Source organism: Zootoca vivipara, chromosome 2, assembly GCF_963506605.1.
Source record: "Zootoca vivipara chromosome 2, rZooViv1.1, whole genome shotgun sequence".
NCBI lineage: Eukaryota > Metazoa > Chordata > Lepidosauria > Squamata > Lacertidae > Zootoca > Zootoca vivipara.
This window is the reverse complement of record NC_083277.1, coordinates 25473404-25496100: the sequence shown is the minus strand read 5'-3', so window position 1 is coordinate 25496100 and position 22697 is coordinate 25473404.

Sequence of the window (22697 nt, the reverse complement as noted above, 5' to 3'; positions counted from 1 at the left end):
GTCGATGGCCTTTCAGCTGATTCCCTGGTGGCCCGCTGGAATGCGGAGTTAACCAGCGCTATTGACTGTCTGGCTCCGAAGCGCCCTCTCAGATTGCATGGAGCCCGGACAGCCCCGTGGTTTTCCCCGGCGCTGAGGGCAATGAAACAGTCGTTGAGACGGCTAGAGCGCCGGTGGCGGAAAACTCATTTTGAATCAGACCGGACACGGGCTAGAGCTCAACTTCGAGCCTACCAAGTGGCAATGGCGACGGCGAAGAGGACCTTCTTCACCGTCTCCATCGCATCTGCAGAAAACAGCAGCAGGAGACTCTTCCAGGTGGTTCGCAATTTAGCGGAACCACCTGCTCCATCCGGGCCCAGTACGGGCCACATGATCTCCTGCAATGATTTTGCAAAGTTTTTTGCAGATAAAGTCGCTCAGATTCGGGAAGAGGTAGACTCCACCGTGGGAGCAGGGCCAGGGCGGGGGAGTGCTAGAGTCCTGTCTAGTCAAGTTTTGTGGGATCAATTTCAATCTGTTACCTCCGAGGATGTGGACAGGCTGCTTAGACGAATGAAACCAACCACCTGTCTCCTTGATCCTTGCCCATCCTGGCTTATAAAAGCTAGCCAGGAAGGGCTGGGCGATGGGCTTCGCGGGTTGGTAAATGCTTCTCTCCATGAGGGAGCCTTCCCAGACCCGCTGAAAGAGGCGGTTATTAAACCGCTTCTTAAAAAACCATCTTTAGATCCGGCCAATATGGCCAACTATCGCCCAGTCTCAAATCTTCCATTCTTGGGCAAGGTGATTGAGCGAGTGGTTGCGGAACAACTCCAGGCACGCCTGGAAGAAGCGGACCATTTGGATCCCTTCCAGTCAGGATTCAGGCCTCATCATGGGACTGAAACTGCCTTGGTCGCACTGGTCGATGATCTCCGGCGGGCTAGGGACAAAGGTAAGAGCTGTTTCCTTGTTCTGCTGGATCTCTCAGCGGCTTTTGACACCATCGACCATAACATCCTTCTGGACCGTCTAGAGGGCTTGGGAGCTGGGGGCACTGTCATGCAGTGGTTCCGCTCCTTCCTCCTGGGCCGTGTTCAGAAAGTGGTGGTGGGGGATGAGTGTTCAGACCCCTGGGCGCTCACTTGTGGGGTGCCTCAGGGTTCTGTCCTCTCCCCCATGCTTTTTAACATCTATATGCAGCCACTGGGAGAGATCATCAGGGGGTTTGGGCTGGGTGTCCATCAGTATGCTGATGATACCCAGCTCTACCTCTCTTTTAAATCAGAACCAGTGAAGGCGGTGAAGGTCCTGTGTGAGTGCTTGGAGGCGGTTGGAGGATGGATGGCGGCTAACAGATTGAGATTGAATCCTGACAAGACAGAAGTACTGTTTGTGGGGGACAGGAGGCGGGCGGGTGTGGAGGACTCCCTGGTCCTGAATGGGGTAACTGTGCCCCTGAAAGACCAGGTGCGCAGCCTGGGAGTCATTTTAGACTCACAGCTGTCCATGGAGGCACAGGTCAACTCCGTGTCCAGGGCAGCTGTTTATCAGCTCCATCTGGTACGCAGGCTGAGTCCCTACCTGCCCACTGACTGTCTCTCCAGAGTGGTGCATGCTCTAGTTATCTCTCGCTTGGACTACTGCAATGCGCTCTACGTGGGGCTACCTTTGAAGGTGACCCGGAAACTACAACTAATCCAGAATGCGGCAGCTAGACTGGTGACTGGGGGCGGCCGCCGAGATCACATAACACCGGTCCTAAAAGACCTACATTGGCTCCCAGTACGTTTCCGAGCACAATTCAAAGTGTTGGTGTTGACCTTTAAAGCCCTAAACGGCCTCGGTCCGGTATACCTGAAGGAGCGTCTCCACCCCCATCGTTCTGCCCGGACACTGAGGTCCAGCTCCGAGGGCCTTCTGGCGGTTCCCTCATTACGAGAAGCCAAGTTACAGGGAACCAGGCAGAGGGCCTTCTCGGTAGTGGCACCCACCCTGTGGAATGCCCTCCCACTAGAGGTCAAAGAGAACAATTACCAGACCTTTAGAAGGCATCTCAAGGCAGCCCTGTTTAGGGAAGCTTTTAATGTTTGATGGATTTCTGTATTTTAGAATTTCTGTTTTTTTTTGGAAGCCGCCCAGAGTGGCTGGGGGAACCCGGCCAGATGGGCGGGGTATAAATAATAAATTATTATTATTATTATTATTATTATTTCATCCTTATCCAAGTGCAGCCATTAAAGAATGTTTGCCACTTCAGCAATATGACAAAGGATGCGAGATCCTAAAGCTCAAGATACAACTAGGAGTGAAGTACTTTTTGGGTTGGTTAACGCCCACCCCCCACCCCAGTCTCTTATAAATGTTAAGACTGCATTGGTTAGATAACGGGCAATGGTGCCAAAGTGCTCCATTAATCCTAAAATGCTGGTTTTAGCTTCAGAATAAGAAGAAATTGCTAAGTTGCCAACCACTAAGTGCTCACTGTCCTTGCTATCATGGACAAAGTCATAGTTTGCAACCTGAGATAACAACCTGAGATAACAAACTTCAGCTTGCGAACTGATTGGCAACTTTGAGAACAGGATGTTGGGCTCAATGGGCCATTGACCTGATCCATATAAATAAATCATCATCATCATCATTGCCCATCAGGCTCCTTTGCTTAGAAGCAAAGTTTTCAAATTATTAAACGGAAGTTACTTCAAAACAAGTTAAGCTCAGTCGATCTACTCATCACAGCATAGCCCCTTCTTCCCTTTCTTGTAACTTGAAGCCATTGGTTTGGGTCCTACCCTCCAAAGCAGGGGGGAAAACCAAGCTTGCTCCATCTTCCATATGACAGCCCTTTAAATATTTGAAGATGGCTATCATATCTCCCCACAGTCAATGTATTGCTAAATAATAATTGTATGGGTGCATAGCCCAATGATACAACTTTGGGTGGGGTGGGGGGAACACGAAAGTGGAAGAATTCGTGTACAGGAAATGCATGGGTATTTGTACTGGGACAGGAATGGATAAAATGTGCAAAACCATTATGAATTGCATCATTTCCCTCCCTGCGCACACATGGGGATGGTGGTGCAATGAATGTGTGCCTCAAAATGCATTTTTAGCTACAATAACAAGTTTTCTCATTTTCATATATTTGAGAATGTGGGAATATTATGCCAGCTGGATGCTAGATGTTAATTGAATAGTGACAAAAAATACACTCTTCTGAATTTTTTAAACATGCCCCCATACCTGTAGAGAGATGTATATATTACATATACTTATGGAATAGGCTTGGGGTGTAATGGGCAAATGAAATGACTACTCTGGAAACAACTTTCCACATTTTCTGGAACAGACTACACCACATATGAGCTGAACAAGTCGTCCAAATCACAAGTAAAGGTAAAGGTAAGGGGACCACTGACCATAAGGTCCAGTTGTGACCGACTCTGGGGTTGTGGCGCTCATCTCGTGTTATTGGCCAAGGGAGCCGGCGTACAGCTTCCAGGTCATGTGGCCAGCACGACTAAGCCGCTTCTGGCGAACCAGAGCAACACACGGAAACGCTGTTTACTTTCCCGCTGTAGCGGTACCTATTTATCTACTTGCGCTTTGACGTGCTTTCGGACTGCTAGGTTGGCAGGAGCAGGGAGCAAGCAACGGGAGCTCACCCCATCACAGGGATTCGAACTGCCAACCTTCTGATTTGCAAGCCCTTGGCTCTGTGGTTTAACCCACAGTGCCACCTGAGTCCAACCACTTGTCCGAATCACAAGTAGAAGCCACAATTTCAGCACGACATCTCAAACTTTCCTGATGTGGGTTGAATTGCACAGCAAAATGTTCACTCTGTTCATCGTCGGCACATTTCAGACTACCTGTCTGCCATGCTCACAGTGTGATTGGCTTTCCCAAAAAGGGAAAGAAAAGAGCCAGCAATGAACAGAGTGGTCATATGTGAACTGGCCCTATGTCATCATTCAACTGCAAGTCAAATGACACAGTTGGAAAAGCTAATACAGGGTTTCTATGGCCAGCTAGGTTATATTTTAATTAACTGCTGGCCATCTCACTTTGACCGAGAGTCAATGGTTCCTGAAACGCAATGCCTCTGTACTGTCTGGATAATGTATGGCAAACTGAATTGTCTAAGACTCTTCAGCTCTTCGTTAATCTGAATTGAGTTTGCGGGCTCCAGTTAGAATTCTATCTGCCGATCTTGTTTATATACATTCTAAATGGGTATTGAAAGGAAATCACAAGAGGAAGTTGATTGCAATTTGTGGTTAAAAAGAGATAATGCCATCCTTGGAGCTACAGAGTCTGGTGTCTCACTGCACACTTAATGAAGACAATGCTGGCTTCTGAGAGCAGATATGCAAAATAGGTAAGATAATTTTTCCTAGGACAGTTTCTTGCTATTGTATGAATGTACAAGCTTTTGAGCTACGCAGCGCTATTCCAAAGTGATCTTGTCCCCGAGTTATAATTACTGGGCAGGCAGGATCACATTTAAAACCCCTTTGAGGCAATACATTATAATGCGTTGCTGGCAAAGGTGGGGAACATGACAGTACAGTAATACTGACTTCATTAGCACAAGGAAGAAAACTGTGCAGAATTGAGAGTGTAGCAGAGCTGGAATAAAAGTGGGGAATCCGATAAGGGATTATTTCTGGTCTCATATTTCACCTGCAAAGGAGACGATAAAAGTTAAAACATTCCCACTGATGTCATTGGAAGGCCCCTAGTCAACTTCCCTACAACTTCTTTTCTGCACCTCCAAAGTGGTATGTATGATTCAGACTAACTCTGCAGCCAATCACCACACAGCCCCAGGGAACTATAACCCCCCATCAGGGGATACAGCCTAGGGCGACATCATTCTACTCCCCTGGTCAGAAAACCAGGAAGGCACAAGAAAAGAACTTGGTAGGGAACCTTTGAGTTCTGGACACTTTGAACCAAGGAAACACTTTGTTCAAATCCAAATGCCCTAACAGCCAGGATGAATGATTTATTTTTATTTTTATGAAGAAATAAATTTGCTTTGCCAGAACCTGTATAGACACCTTTTCTCAACACTATCACTTAGGGTAAAGAATATTACTTTGTTGTCGTTTAGTCGTGCCCGACTCTTCGTGACCCCATGGACCAGAGCACGCCAGGCATTCCTGTCTTGCACTGCCTCCCGCAGTTTGGTCAGACTCATGTTCGTAGCTTCGAGAACACTGTCCAACCATCTCATCCTTTGTCGTCCCCTTCTCCTTGTGCACTCAATCTTTCCCAACATCAGGTTCTTTTCCAGGGAGTCTTCTTATGAGGTGGCCAAAGTATTGGAGCCTCAGCTTCACGATCTGTCCCTCCAGTGAGCACTCAGGGCTGATTTCCTTAATAATTGATAGGCTTGATCTTCTTGCAGTCCATGGGACTCTCAAGAGTCTCCTCCAGCACCATAATTCAAAAGCATCAATTCTTCGGCGATCAGCCTTCTTTATGGTGCAGCTCTCACTTCCATACTCACTACTGGGAAAACCATAGCTTTAACTATATGGACCTTTGTTGGCAAGGTGATGTCTAGGCTGCAATTTTCTACACCAGAGGCGGTGAACCTGTGGCCCTCCAGGAATAAGTAGGAATTCTGGTGGCACAGCAAAGAAGTGCAAGGGAGAAGAAGAGGAGGAGGAGGAGGAGGAGGAGGAGGAGGAGGAGGAGGAGGAGGAGGAGTTTGGATTTGATATCCCACTTTATCACTACCCGAAGGAGTCTCAAAGCGGCTAACATTCTCCTTTCCCTTCCTCTCCCACAACAAACACTCTGTGAGGTGAGTGGGGCTGAGAGACTTCAAAGAAGTGTGACTAGCCCAAGGTCACCCAGCAGCTGCATGTGGAGGAGCGGGGAAGCGAATCTGGTTCACCAGATTATGAGTCTACCGCTCTTAACCTCTACACCTCTGCCTGATGCAGGGAAGACGTGGGCACTGGGAATTTCCATAACCAAATGCCCCTCCTAGATTCACCCATATCACCAAATATTCTAGTATAACACATATAGCTTTCACATATGTCTACTCAAAGAAGGAGTTAATAATACAAGTCCAAATGACTGGTGTTTAGTGCACCTCAGTGCACAAATACAGAACCAAGTAAATAATTCACGGGATACTGTCACAGCTGCACTGTCAAACTGCCATCTACTTCTCTCTTGCAACTCACCACAATCCCTATCCCCTGTTTAGACTCAAGAGAAAGTGGAAAGGATTGCTTCTATCTTCCAGCAAAGGCCAAACCTATGTTGGCAGAGCAGCACCCTTGCCGAGGACAAAACTGTAGGGAAGTAACAAGGAGAGAAATGTGGGGTTGTGATGGAAAAGAAGCATAGCTTAGTAGGAGTGACAATAATCTGTCTGTGCCAAATTTTACTCTCCATGCCCGCCTTCACCCTGGCACAATATAATGCTAACAAAAGCATGTTAAAAACACTTCAGTTGAAATTTATGCAGGTCTGAACTGCACCACAATTCCCCTCTTTGCTTCCAGAGAGGTTGTGAACCACCCTGAGATCTGCGGGTGAAGGGCAGTGTACACATTTAATTAAAATAACAATTATTCTGCAGGTTTATCCAGACTCCCCCCCCCCCCAGAAACCCATCTCTACCACTGAATCAGAGCAAACATCAATAGGGCTTTCTCCTATTTATTGATAAGGAGCTGGTTTTCCCAGGGAAAGTGACAGAGCAAGGACAAAATAACTTGGACCCATACATATTTTCTAGGTAGGGGAGAAGCACAAGTCTGGATGAGCCCTGACTCACACTGCAGACAATCATTGTACAGTGGTACTTTGGTTTACAACCATAATCCGTCCTGGAGGTCCGGTTGTAAACCAAAACAGGTTGTAACCCAAGGCTTGCTTTCACTTATGGGGCTGCCCCCCCCAAATGGGTTGTAATCCGAAAAAAGGGACGCACACTTCCGGGTTTGATGTGGTTGTAATCCAAAATGGTTGCAAACCAAGGTACCACTGTATTACAGTAGGAATCTACAAGATCCGCCTTATTTGTCAGCAAGAGGCATGAGACTACAAAACTCTGCCCTCTTAACTAGAAAATTTTAAACATTGGATGATGGGGATCTTTGCCGAAAGGGAACACTGTGTTCAGGCATGTGTACAAACAACAACAACAACAACAACAACAACAACAACAACAACAACAACAAACAGGACTGACTGTTCCACCTAGGATGAAAAGGGCATCTTCTTGGGACCCTTACTGCTATCCTACCAATGCCCACTAGGAACCTCCGCTCCCTTTGGCAACTGAGGCTGCAGCGGAAAGGCAATACCCCCAAGTAAACAAGGGAGGCAGGCTCATTGAAGAAGTCAAGACCATATGTCAATTCAGGTTTCTTGTCCACCCTTCACCACCCCCGCCCACCCCCATTGCTCAGAAGGTTGTAGTAGCAACTACTACACAGGCCTTACCTATGCATAATGCATAATTTGTTGTTTTTTAGTCGTTTAGTCATAGAATCATAGAATCATAGAATCATAGAGTTGGAAGAGACCACAAGGGCCATCCAGTCCAACCCCCTGCCAAGCAGGAAACACCATCAAAGCATTCCTGACAGATGGCTGTCAAGCCTTTGCTTAAAGACCTCCAAAGAAGGAGACTCCACCAGACTCCTTGGCAGCAAATTCCACTGCCGAACAGCTCTTACTGTCAGGAAGTTCTTCCTAATGTTTAGGTGGAATTTTCTTTCTTGTAGTTTGAATCCGTTGCTCCGTGTCTGCTTCTCTGGAGCAGCAGAAAACAACCTTTCTCCCTCCTTTATATGACATCCTTTTATATATTTGAACATGGTTATCATATCACCCCTTAACCTTCTCTTCTCCAGGCTAAACATACCCAGCTCCCTAAGCCGTTCCTCATAAGGCATCGTTTCCAGGCCTTTGACCATTTTGGTTGCCCTCTTCTGGACACGTTCCAGCTTGTCAGTATCCTTCTTGAACTGTGGTGCCCAGAACTGGACACAATACTCCAGGTGGGGTCTGACCAGAGCAGAATACAGTGGTACTATTACTTCCCTTGATCTAGATGCTATACTCCTATTGATGCAGCCCAGAATTGCATTGGCTTTTTTAGCTGCTGCATCACACTGCTGACTCATGTCAAATTTGTGGTCAACCAAAACTCCTAGATCCTTTTCACATGTACTGCTCTCAAGCCAGGTGTCTCCCATCCTGTATTTGTGCCTTTCATTTTTTTTTGCCTTTCATTTTTTGTACGACTCTTCGTGACCCCATGGACCAAGACTACCCCTATTTGCTGACAGCCCCAGTAATCCTCATGGTTGGATACGTACAGAAACATTTGATGTGAGTGATTTGAATAGAACTTCTGAGGTGGCCACCTCATCCATTTCAAGAAAAATTCCAGAGCTTTGGAGTTCATGAGATTAGGAACAAATTGCAAATTTGCCGCTTTCATGTGAGTTTCAGCTAAGAACATCAGAAGATCCTGCTGGATCAGGCCAATGGCCCATCAAGTCCAGCATGCTGTCCTCACAGCGACAGACAAGATGCCTGTGAGAAGCTGGCAATCTGGACATCAGCACAACCACACTCTGCCCACTTGTGATTCCCAGCCACTAGTATTCAGAGGTGTTATGTACTGAGCTGAATCATAGAACAATAAGATCCAGAATCAGCAGTCTGATTGGTCCGCAGGAGCCACCCAATCCAACTCCAGGTGGAAGTGAATCCGCAACCTGATTGGCCTGCAGGAGCAGCCAATCAGGCGGCTGGCAGAAGTGAATCCGCAACCTGATTGGCCTGCAGGAGCAGCCAATCAGGCTGCTGGCAGAAGTCAATCCACAAACTGATTGGCCCACAGGTGTAGCCCTGAAGTAGCCAATCACGCAAAGCCCATTGTGTAAATAATGTATATAAGCAGATGGTTTTGGGGAAAGGGCATTCTTCTTCTCCTTGATGACTACGAGCTGAATAAAGAGCATGAAATTCACTCTCGATTCCGAGTATATTTCAAGAGGCATAATGTTTCTGACAGTGGAGGTAGAACATTGCCATTGTAGCTAGTTGCTCACACTGAATTATTTTCAGGAGCTGCCCTGTTCCCGGAAACTTTTGTGTGTGTGTGGGGGGGGGGAAGAAGCATTAATTTTGAGTAGAGACATACAGAGAAAAGTGTTTGCTAATGCTGCTGCTTTCAACTAAATCACCCCTGGAGGAAAGAGACACTTGGCTCAGTTTTATTTGCAAATTTGTATCAGCCACCCCTCCCCACCATATTGAGAGGTTTGCAAGCATCTTTCCTGGGCTTGCCAATCCACCACACAAAGACCTTCAGGGAAGGTAAGACAATGCATATTTATTCTCCCAGGCATTAATAGTTTGCTGTGCTGGGTTTCTAACTGAATTTTGCCATGCTCATGTTGTTGGAAAGATACTGTGGGTGGTGGAGAGAAAGAGAGAAAAGAGACTCCCTCCTCCTTTTGGAATGCAGCCCAGAAAAGCCGAGATTCCTGCAGTTAAATATTTGTCCATCTTTATTTTTGCCAACCCAGTTCTATGCAAAGATGTTTACACTTCCTCTACCTCTAGGGTGGTTTCCATAATTGGATTAGTACTGTGTGGATTTCAGATTGCTGCATTAGGGTATGCATTGAAGCTGGTATGTTGCGCTTCAAAGCTAATGCCACAACTTCCCTAGAAATTCTGTCTGGACTGCAAGGTGAATAGAATAGATAAGAGTACCCCGTTGGCCACTGCCACATCCAAATAATCTTGGTTAGAAGGTTGGGTGGTCAACTATCAGGGGTGCTGTAGCAACGGATTTCTTGGCATAGGTTGGATCTGATGACCTTTGAGGTGCCTTCCACAATGTAATTATTCTAAATTTTGTTCAGCTGTTGCTCATCATGTTGTTTCACAGACACCAGGCCTCTAAAGAAAATGCAAATTCCAACTCAAAACCTCACCAAACTGTAATCTGAGGAAATGCCTGTAGAGTCTAGGAGAACAGACCCATATGTCACTCGGTTTATATATTCCAGGAGATAAAGTGTCAATTCAACATTCTTGCAATCTGTGCGATATGGATGGCAGGCATGCTTCCAACCTGTTTGAGAGTGCCAAGGATCAAGTCATTTTTGCAGCAGTTTCCCTGGCACCCATTACTTTGAAGACTAATTCATACTCTTGGGCTCATATGGCCGTGATGAGAGCCACTGCAAGAGGTACTTCCCTTTCTTTCGTTTTAGTTAAGCTTGGTGAGATGGATTTTGTTGGGAGACAAGGCAACAGCACTCCAGCAGATGCAGAGCCAAAATGATGGAAGAGGAAAGGCTGTCATGTCAATACAGGAGGCCAACCTCACCCTTTTATCTTCAGATATGTCCACCCTCAACAGTGGATTGGTCACTGGTAGCTATGAACTCATATTCTAAAGTTTGCCTGTTTTGCAGCTTTAGCTGTTTTGCCAATGATGGCTATTCCTAGATGGGGATAGTCTGGCCCACAGCAAGTCATGCTCTGGTAATCTCCTGACTGGATTACTGTAATGGGCTGCCCTAGAAGATGACCAGGAAATGGTCAGCCAGTAAAAGACTACAATATAGAATCATAGAGTTGGAAGAGACCACAAGGGCCATCCAGTCCAACCCCCTGCCAAGCAGGAAACACCATCAAAGCATTCTTGACATGTGGCTGTCAAGCCTCTGCTTAAAGACCTCCAGAGAAGGAGACTCCACCACACTCCTTGGTAGCAAATTCCACTGCCGAACAGCTCTTACTGTCAGGAAGTTCTTCCTAATGTTTAGGTGGAATCTTCTTTCTTGAAGTTTGAATCCATTGCTCCGTGTCCGCTTCTCTGGAGCAGCAGAAAACAATCTTTCTCCCTCCTCCATATGACATCCTTTCACCAGCACCTGATAATTTGCACAACAACATAATGCAGGAGGGAGTATTTAGAGTGTGGAGAGGTTCTGCTCATGTTCAAGCCCCAGGATGGCGAGGCTTGTGTGAAGAACCTTATTGTCACTTTCTTAAACGTTGTGTGATGAAGTAAATGTCAGCCACAGTTGTACCCACTCTTAATTGCTATCTCCTGGCCCTTTCCCACTCTTGCTTTTATCTACAGGTGGCCTCCTTTAAAATCAGACAAATGTTGTTGGCGTGCATTCAGCGCAACTCCATCTTCCTGCTGTCACTTCTTCACCCTTTGACCAGATGCCTGCCTTCTGCCATAACTCTCCCTTTGTTACACCCACCGCCTAGAAATTCTGTATAATTCTCTGCCGACCGTTGTTTGGAAATGCCTCTTGCGTGTGTGATCTTAGCTGTCAAATCCAGCAGGCTCTTCACATTGCTGTTATCTCGCTGCAATTCATTTTTTCAGTCTGAGTTGATTTGGGATGTAGGCTTGTGGGTGGCTCTGTCACTCCATTGTGCCTCTTGATTGCTGCCTTGCTATGTTTACTGAATACATATGGCACAAATGCAGGCAGCTCACGGGCTTTGTGGAGCGGCCTCTGCTTCTTGTTGAGTATTTGGAGAGAACATCCTCCCAAGGTGAAGACACCTCTGGAAAGTTCATGACTTGCACATCAGGATTGTCACTTCAGGCCTTCCATTCATTGACCCAGGGGGTAGAATGAAAATATGCTTTCTGTTGTCCTGGTAACCAAGGAAGTTGTGAACACAGATATTTAAGGCGAGGACTCTTTTGAAGTTTCCTAAAATTTTGAGTTTGATCTTTGGCCACAGGAAATTGCTAGATGTGTGCTTTGTTTGAATCTGGGTCTACTGTAGTTCATTCAGAATCTGAAGCAAATGTGTTACTCATTCCAAGGCAGTTGTAAGTTGTGCTCTCGTTACCTGAGCAGCCTGATGGTCACCTGTGCCAATTGTTTTCTACTTGCATTCTTTTAGACCCCTGGGACTCTTCTAAAGATTCCTCAGTATTTATTTTTGGCAGAATCCAGTGCTGTGTGAGCAGATTCTGCTCACGCAGTGGAACATCGCCTTCCTCTCATCCCTCACATGCTCCACAAATGGGGGTCCCTGCAAATATTTTGAGGGTGTATGGAGAGCAGCAGAGGGGAAGAGAGGAAGGTGAAATCCTGTTGTGTGAGCTAAAGACTGTTCTGCAAGTGAATAATAATAATAATAATAATAATAATAATAATAATAATAATAATTTATTATTTATACCCTGCCCATCTGGCCGAGTCTCCCCAGCCACTCTGGGCGGCTCCCAATTGAATATTAAAACAATACAGCATTAAATATTAAAAGATTCCCTAAACATTGCATGCAACACCTTATCTTATTTTTAAAAAGTATTTATACGCCACCATTAGGGACATGGGTGGCACTGTGGTCTAAACCACAGAGCCTAGGGCTTGCTGGTCAGAAGGTCGGCGGTTTGAATCCCTGTGACGGGGTGAGCTCCCGTTGCTCGGTCCCTGCTCCTGCCAACCTAGCAGTTTGAAAGCACGTCAAAGTGCAAGTAGATAAATAGGTACCGCTACAAGAGGGAAGGTAAATGGCGTTTCCGTGTGCTGCTCTGGTTTCGCCAGAAGCGGCTTAATCTTGCTGGCCACATGACCCAGAAGCTGTCTGCAGACAAATGCCGGCTCCCTCGGCCAGTAGAGCGAGGTGAGCGCTGTATCCCCAGAGTCGTTCGCGATTGGACCTAATAGCCGGGGTCCCATTACCTTTACCTTTATGCCACCATTCTCCCCCCCTTTTTTAAAAAAAAATTACTAAGTGGCTAACTGTATACATCAATCATACAAACAGGCACGGAAAGGTAATAACACAAATAAAACAACCAGAAATGTAAAGCAGAAAGGTTCCCTGAAATACAACACTGCTGATCATCTTGAAAAATGTCCAATTGCAAGGGAGAGTTGGTTGCGTGCTAGAATGTGCACTTAATTTGTGTGGAAGGGTGGTGAGGTCCTAGGGTTCACCGTTTGTGAACTAAGTGTACACCCTGAAACATTTCCCAGAATCCTCTGAAACCTGGAAAAGAATTCTTCCATTGCAGGTGCGCAAGAATTTATTGGCAGAGAGGGTGCTGTTCTCTGCTGTGTGGACCAAAACTCACACATTTGCTGCTGCGAGTTAGTGCTTGCATTATAGCAATTGCTTTGTGAATTGTCAGCACAATTAAGCTAGCCTTTTTTTTAAGTATTGTTGTGTTATATATACGTATAAGCTGCCCAACCTCAAATCTTCCATTCAGTGGCCTCACCATTTGGTCTTCTAGTTACACTTTATGAAATTGGATTGAGGTCATATAATCGACCCTGTGTACATTTGGGTAAATCAATCATTCCACTACCTTCCTGCCTAGAACTGGCTGTCAACTGGTATTAATCAATTCCTGTCATTCCCCGCTTCCAAAAGTCATTTGCATGCTTAGCCTCATGGTGAATTCCCTGACACAGAAAGAACACATTGTCAATTGCAGTTTTGCTACGAACAACTGTGGAATGCTGGCTTTTCCCCCTATCAAAAGATATATTTTCCTTTCCCTGAGCACATTTGGCATTTTCTAAATTTGTACGGTTGTACAGAAGGACTTCAGTGTTTTGTTACTCAGCGATTGTGATGTTTAAATTAAGATCACCCCAAATCTGGCACAAATGCTGTAAGCAAATGAACATGCCCAAAGCATTTGGCTGTTAGAATACTAGTTAGAAATGATAAATGAGACTTTAAAGTGTTGAAGTTGGCAACGAAGTCATTGTCACTATTGTCACATTTTAAAACTACTTCAACAGTGGCAGTGAGGCTGCTTGGCTGGCAAGTCTAAATGAGCTCCCACATTGTTGGGCTTTGAGCTGATGGATTATTTTTCTTGCAGCAGAAAACAATTAGTTGGCAGATGCGATTGGCTTACAGGAAAAAGACATTAAGTATTTAGATAGTATCTGTAGCCACAGATTCCAGGAAGTTTTCTTACATGCCATTCCTTAGCTTGTCATTCCAGAATAACTTGGTAGTCTAAACTGAATTTTACTTGATTCATTGTTAATTGCCTAGTGCTATAATACTGATCGTCTACCGCCTGTTCCTTATGAAATATTATGCAATCCTTATGTCACTTATCCTATCCTCATTTTTTATACATTGGATAAATCTGTCTATTTCTGGTCCATGTTACTTTGGCATGTGTTCCCTCATAATTCTATCCCATCGTATTTCTGGATTTATCTGCAATTTTAAACAACCAGCACATTTTTGCATTTAAATATGTATTTAAATGATGCAACTGTACAAAAAGAACCCCCCTCTCTCTATATATCCACACCTTCATTTTGTTGCTTCATTTCATTCTTGATCTGTAGGATTATTTTGTTCATATTTTTGACTAATTAAAAGAGAAAATGAGATAGGACTTTTTATTGTTAGCAAAATTGATTGACGTTTCTGAGGATGGTTGTCCCCTTTGAAGGGGTTGAAGCTTGCCAAATATAAGACAAATGGGTTCAGGAGTCTTTGTGTTGGATATCTTTAAAGTTGGAGTGTTGCTGTTTTGTTTTTGTTTTTGTTTTTTAAAAGACATGTCATTTGGGGGTTTTTGTACCACATATTTGCATGAAACTCACAAAGAATGTATACATGTCCGTTGGTAAGATTCCCTGCAATTTTTTTTCATGGATATGTGTTGGGGTTCAGAGGTTATCCAATATACAGTAAAAATAAGCATTTGAAGCTATTTGTTAATACTATTCAATTATCAAAACTAAAAAAACCCTGCTCATTTATAATCAGTGTCTCAAATTCCATAAAGCTGGGAAATTGGAAGTTTATGTGCCCCATGATCAGCAATGATGTTGTGTTGTGCCATAAATTGTGCTTGCTTATAACTTACCCTCCATGCACTTACACTTTTCCTTGGTCTTTCAGGCCCCAATCCAGGTGGAGTGGGTGGAGAGATGTCCCGTGCAGTCCTGGTTCTATATTAGATTTTGAAACATCTGGGCCTTGTGGCATTGCTGGAGGAATCCTGCTGCAAGTTGACCTATGCCTGTTTGTTGCCTCCATCAGTAGCTGGCAGAATGGGAAGTGGGAGTTGGGAATCTCTTCAGATGCACTAAGAGAAGGAATGGTACTGCTGTTAATGACTTTGGGGTGTGGCACGTATAGCTGTGTTTCCTAGCACTGTTGTGATTGATGATGGTGCTATTAATGAAAAATGTCAAAGCGAGCTTGGAAAAAATCCACCTGCTTCATAGAGTTTTCAGAGGCAGGAATGAAAGGTGGGGGGAGGTGGGGAAGATGCTGATTTTGAGCAGGTATCGGTTCCTTAAATATTAATATTTCAGAACCCTCTTCCCTGCTAAAGGTGTTTACAAGGGCTTACACAGAATATTAAGTTAGACAACTGAGCTCTTAGCCCATGTATATTTTCTGTTCTGATGTGGTCTTGGGGGGGTGGTGCAATTTGAAGCAAATATATTGTGTGCTGAAAGGGAGTGATTAACCCAGGCATCCCCAAACTTCGGCCCTCCAGATGTTTCGGACTACAATTCCCATCTTCACCCACCACTGGTCCTGTTAGCTAGGGATCATGGGAGTTGTAGGCCAAAACATCTGGAGGGCCGCAGTTTGGGGATGCCTGGATTAACCCTTCCACTTTTTTCCTAGCACAAACCTGCTTTATCTCCACCTCAGGCGCCTAAGATACCTCAGGTATCTTCCACAATGCCTGGTGGTAAAAATTTCTCTTGTTTGTCATGTTGCAAGTCCTCATCAGAATAATTGTGGAATGCTATGTATGGGAAGCCAGCAAAGTGTATACTGGCTTAATTTAAGAACCAAACTATGAGTCACAATGAGGGGGAGACTGAGGTAGTCCGAGAGTAGGAGCTGAAAAAGGCACTGTCTGCTGACAACCTTTGTTAGAGCAAGTTGCTTCTCAGAGCTATCTGTGGTCCTGCAACTGCTGCCCTGCCCTGCCTCCTGCCTAGCTCAACCTAGCCCCGTGTCCAACCCAGCTTTGCCACCTCCTCTGTGGAATGCGCCACCAGACCAGACAGAGCTTGACAGTAAGCAGCAAACAAGGCATGGTCAACTCAATGGACGATGCCAGTAAACACATGCCACACCTCACAGGAATACATGGAAGGCAGTCATGAACACAGTCAAGAGTTCCTGGGCAGGCAGATTATAATCCCTGTACTGTACAGTCAAGCCTCAGCTCCCGAATGCCTCCGTTTTGGAACGTTTCAGCTCCCGAACGCCGAAAACCTGGAAGCAGGTGTTCCAGTTTTCAAACATTTTTCAGAAGCCGAATGTCCGACACAGCTTCCGCTTGAGTGCAGGAAGCTCCTGCAACCAATCGGAAGCCACACCTTGGTTGTCGAACATTTTGGAAGCCGAATGGGCTTCTGGAACAGATTATGTTCAACAACCGAGGGGTTTGACTGTGCCACACTCTTCTTTACTTTCTGCAGTTGACTAACAAAGCAACAGCTCCAGCAACATAGAAAAGTCTGCACCTTGAAAATAGGGGCATTGCACATAGCACCCACTAGGTGGCTCCCCTTGTAAACATTGCAGTACTGGTTGAATTCTCACTTCAAGATTTTAACTGTGCATGCACCATCTTCTTTTGCCAGCAGTTGCTGCCCTCAGTTTAATGCCCTCAGTTTAACGGGGCTGGGAAACCTCGATAACTTTTGAACTACTGCTAAGAATTTCACCAAGTCAATGAAAGATTGCCTTCCTTCATCATCTTGAATAAAGTACATCAGTAGTTTTCGCCAACATGGGAAAGAAATATATAACATTCCTGTTCAAAAATTGGAGAGGGGTAAGTGTGCCAATTTCTAGGACTTTTTAACTTATTGTATCTGGGACGATTTTTATTGTAGAGGTATGAGATTTGGCACATTCATAGAGCTCATTAGGTAGTTCCCATATGCTGGGTTTCAAGTTATTAGCTCAATGGGTGTCTTTTTATAAGATAGAATTTTGAGGCTTATAATGGCGGAAGCATTTTTTTTTCTGACTAAACGTTTAATTTTTGTCCAACTGTCATAAAGTCACTATAACTGTTGCATTACTAACACAAAGATGGGTTGCTAAAGAGGCACAGAAGCTCCTCCAATGTCTCTACCCAATCACTTCATTGGAAGAAGAACAAGACATGAAAGAGGTAGAACCAATTAACAGGAACCTTTAGAACTGCAAGCCAAGAGGCAAGCACCCATTATTCCATTAAGAGATAGATTTGTCCAATTACAGTACTGACTTCCTCTCAGTCACTCTTCCTTCCCCCACAGCCTCTTTCTTGTAAAGAAAAGACTCCAGGGTCAGCTGGAAATCACCCAAAAAGAAAGCATAGGAAAGGGGAGGGGGAACAGCCTCTACAAGGCAAACATTTTTTTTTTTATTAACCATGAAACCTTTCTTTCCAAAAAGTTTGGTTCTAGCTGCTTTGTCCCTCTTTGGTTTGTCTCTTGCTCAGTGTGGTGTAGTAGTTAAGAGCAGTGGACGCGTAATCTGGTGAACCGGGTTTGTGTCCCCGCTCCTCCACATGCAGCTGCTGGGTGACCTTGGGCTAGTCACGCTACCTGAAGGAGTCTCAAAGCGGCTAACAATCTCCTTTCCCCTCCTCCCCCACAACAAACACTCTGTGAGGTGAGTGAGGCTGAGAGACTTCAGAGAAGTGTGACTAGCCCAAGGTCACCCAGTAGCTGCATGTGGAAGAGCAGAGACGCGAACCCGGCTCCCCAGATTAGGAGTCTACCGCTCTTAACCACTACACCACACTGGCTGGGGAAGTTGCCATGTAGGTTCCTGTTTGTCAGCCTCAGTACTCCCTCCAGTCTCCAGGAGCAGGATCAGAGCCATGAATCTGGACTGGCTCCATAGCTAGAGACTCTGATTATTTATATATATAAATATATATAAATAAATAATCAATCAATCAATCAGACTTTATCCGACCGTCAGTCAGAAATAAACATTTATCCATACAAAAATCAAAACATCAAACATCTAAAGGAACCTAAAACTTAAACCGACAATAAGAAATAGGCTATACCAGGCATCCCCAAACTTTGGCCCTCCAGATGTTTTGGACTACAATTCCCATCTTCCCCGACCACTGGTCTTGTTAGCTAGGGATCATGGGAGTTGTAGGCCAAAACATCTGGAGGGCCGCAGTTTGGGGATGCCTGGGCTATACATTTAGACCCATGTCAATGCTGTCAATTTTAACCTTACGGCACTTGAGGGCCAGAAAAAGAAATTTGGCCATCAAGGAGGCTGTTGTTCCAGTAAACTTCTTCAGCAAAAACAAAACCCGTCTTTCTCTGGCTAAAGGGCTAAGTTGGCCTAGGAGTAGAGCTTGAAGCTTTTGTCTAAGATCTGCATAGAATGGGCAGATCAAAAGAATATGTTCGGTTGACTCAACCGCTCCCAGGGCACAATGACAAGATCTCTGGGCGTACGGGACTCCCCTGTACCTTCCCAACAATACCGCCGATTCCAGGACATTTAACCTAGCAGCTGTGAGGAGTCTACGGTATTCCACATAGAATATATAAATAAAAATAATAAAACTGTTGAATGTTCTTTCACTGACATCTTTCTCCAGGGTGCCATAATTAAAATGATATCTTCTGGTGGAATGCAGAGCAAAACACACCTTTATGATCTTTGGCCTCAGCATGTGCCTGTAAAATGAAATGCACAAGGAGGGGGCTGATTTATTTATTTTCTAAAGCGACCCACAGCAAGCAAATGTCATAGGTGAGAGAGCCTTATCATGTGTTAAGTAGGCTGCCGTGCGTACATTATGGAAGAAGGAAACCTTCCTGACACACATCCAATGTATGTGAGATTCTAGAATACTGAAGTTGAAGTGACACTTCAAACCTCAAGGCAGCGTCTGCTGCTGCAGCTGTGTCACTGCTTCCGCACGATGGCCTGCCTTATGACATAATGTCCCTATTTAAAGAGAAATTGGAGGCTGATTGATTCGTGGGGGAGCAGGGCTGCAACCATCCACAGCACGTCGGGTGGCTGGTGCATGTCTGCAGGGCTGACCCAGAGACAAGTTGCTGTCTGAAGTGGAATAGCTAATGGCACCCCCACCACCACCACACACACCCCCCCCCACAAGTAAAAGTGCATACTATCCTAGGTTGGCAAAGTTATTTTGGCACCCGAGAAAGAGAAAAGCCTATTAGCGCTTATCCGTGGCAGTCAAAATACAAAGATAATGAATAAAATCAATTGCAATTTGCTGCCCTGTCATGGCTGTCTGCGGCAGCTGCCCCACTCCGTCTAATGGCAGGGCCAGCGCTGTGTGTTTTGTATGTGTGGGCTTCACAAGTTGGCTTTGAATATATCCAGGCGTGGACTTTTGAAATTGGCTGTGAATCTCCTTGCTCCCTCTGAAATGGTGTCTCCAAGGAGGTTCTGCCAGGGGCGTACCCAGGATCAAAACGGGGCGGGGAGCAAGCCATGGTCGTTCAGGTTGTGACATTTCAGCACGGAAAAGGCGAATGAAACCAAAATTTTAAGAAAATTATATATAATTATAGCAGTGCTTTATTACGGTAGTTATTACAATTATTTGCTTGAATTTTTTAAATTTTTATTCTAGTTACATGTCTTATACTAATATCATTTTTCTTGGGTTTGAAGAAAACTTGTTCAAAATTTTCGTTTCAATCCAGTCCTGATTTTCCTTGAAGAATTTCCAATGGACGCTCATCAAACACAACCCAGTCAGTCTGTCCTCTCCCATTGTACTTCTGAGCCAGGTCTTTACCCTTTAAAATTTAATTTTCTACAGAAATTACTTAACTTACCCTTTTGGAACCAGTTTCTTATATCCATTTAGGCAGCCTCGATGTCTTCTAAATGTAAATAAGAAGGTAAACTAATAGCGGGCGGCTCAGTTTAGCGGCGGGCGGCTCAGTTTAGTGACGCGGAACTCACTAGACCCCTCTAGAAGATTCCTTCTTCTCTCTGCTAGAGCCCGCTAAAGACCTCTCCCTCCCTTGAATCCCAATGGCTGGCTGACATAGATTCCTCTACCAGTCGCTAGGTGGCTATAGATACTTCTCGGTTTTTACACCATTTCAGTGTGGTAAACAACTGATTATTCGCCATCACCCTACCTAATTTTGTTTCATTTCATCACTTTATAACCATTTAAATTTTTTTGCTGGGCGTACCCAGCTGCCCCCCTGCCCCTCGCTGGGTATGCCCATGGGTTCTGCATATATACAGGTGAAACTTGGAAAATTAGAATATCGTCGAAAAGTGTGTTTATTTCAGTAATGCAACTTAACAGGTGAAACCAATATATGAGATAGATGCATGACATGCAAAGCAAGATATGTCAAGCCTTTATTTGTTGTAATTGTAATCATTTGTCATTAGGCGGGTCAATTATAAATGGAATGTAATTAATGAAATGTAATAGCGATGTTTATTTTTGTATTATTGTAACTATTTGTTTTATTACTGTGGAATTTCTAAAAGAAAGCATTAAGAATAATTAAAAGAAAAATAAAAGAAAAATTAAATTAAAAGAAAAATAAAAAACAATAAGTTGCATTACTGAAATAAATGCACTTTTCGACGATATTCTATTTTTCCGGGTTTCACCTGAAGAGTCGGGCACGACTAAAGGACTAAACAACAACAACATATATATAGAGAGAGCACATGAATTTGGCATATCTTAAATTAGAAGTGTGAAGCATCCATCTTCCTGTGTCCAGGCACCGAATCTGATGTGTAATGCTGAAAACATCACCTGTATTCCACTGACATTTTCACTTGTGTTTGGATGCCTCTGAAATGTTCCTCAGATTAATAGGGCAAAACATGTTGGAGCTCTAGCTCACACACTGACGGCCTTTTCTTCCTATGCATCCAAGCACAACGGAATACTTAGGTGTGCTGGAAAATGTGGATTGGGTATCTAGACCCGGACTCTGACTTAATAAATCCCAGTCCCCATAATCCATGGGCCAAATAGGCCTGGTTTAAAGGCTGAAGATCCTGATATAGACTGTGGCATGTAGACCAAGTCACGACTTTGCATGCAGACCACGGCACATGGGAAATAATGGGTATCACAAATACACCCATGTATGTGCAATGTATGTGCATTGTGTTTGATTCAGCGACATGCCTCTCTCTTGGTCACATGTTATCAGGCTCTTCAGTGTCTGCACTGGCTGGATTTCTGTTGTTTCCTAAAAGGGATGTGTCTACATTACACATACCTTGCTCTGTAGCAATCCAGGAGGAGGAAAAAGCTATTCCTTCCCAGCTACTTCAAATTGCTATGCCCTCTCCAATATCTCAGGGGATTTATTCTGATATTACGGTAACTATCCCCCCTTCCTTTCCTTCCTTCCCCTCTCCTCTAGGCTTCTGCTATAACAGAGTAGTATAATCAAAACCCCAATTACATGCTCTATATGTACTGTACATACATATCTGAGCTAATATTTCATTTTTTTGTTTTGTTTTTATTGGAAATTGCTTAGTGCACCAAGGGAAAAAGGTGTTTATTTGCTGCTCTGGCCATTCTATCTCTCTCTCTTGGTAGAATGAACATTAATCATTGTTGATTTCTTTCTCCTTTTTTGGCACGTGGGTAGAATATGTGATTCCCTACAACAAGGTTCCATCCAAGCATTCATTAATATACAATTTGTAATATCTGGTCTCCGAAAGGCGGTAAAAGTATACCCGGCCTTTCCCATTAGCCTTATTTTTGCAGTGGGCATATTTGTTATTTTCAACCTATGGTAATCTCTGCTCCAAGGAGCCCAGGATAGTACCCATAGCTTCTCCCCTCTCTATAATCACAAAAACATGAGGCTGAGACATAGAGAGTGATCTAGGGGCACCTGATAAGCTTCACCCAGGTTTCCCCAGTCATTGACCACAATAGTGTTTGTCTTGACTAACGCTGCAGTCCAAAGAACACAGGAAGCTTGGTTGTATTGAGTCCATCTACCTCTACTTCCTACACTGACTGGCAGGAGTTCTCTGGGGTTTCAAACATGAACTCTGTCCCAGCCCTATCTAGGGATTGAAGCTGAGATTTTCTGCATGCAGGGCAGATGATCCATTGCTGAGTTATGTCCCCTCCCATACTTGGGAGAATTCAGTGGCACTTGTTTCTGAGTAGTCATGTATTTGGTTTTGCTGTAAGTCCCATTGAAAGCATGACTTAAACTGTTCTGTTTGCTTCACCTGTTGTGTTGTTTAGTCGTTTAGTCGTGTCCGACTCTTCGTGACCCAATGGACCATAGCACGCCAGGCACTCCTTGTCTTGCACTGCCTCCCGCAGTTTGGTCAAACTCATGTTCGTAGCTTCGAGAACACTGTCCAACCATCTCGTCCTCTGTCGTCCCCTTCTCCTAGTGTCCTCAATCTTTCCCAACATCGAGGTCTTTTCCAGGGAGTCTTCTCTTCTCATGAGGTGGCCAAAGTAATGGAGCCTCAGCTTCAGGATCTGTCCTTCCAGTGAGCACTCAGGGCTGATTTCCTTAAGAATGGATAGGTTTGATCTTCTTGCAGTCCATGGGACTCTCAAGAGTCTCCTCCAGCACCATAATTCAAAAGTATCAATTCTTTGGCGATCAGCCTTCTTTATGGTCCAGCTCTCACTTCCATACATCACTACTGGG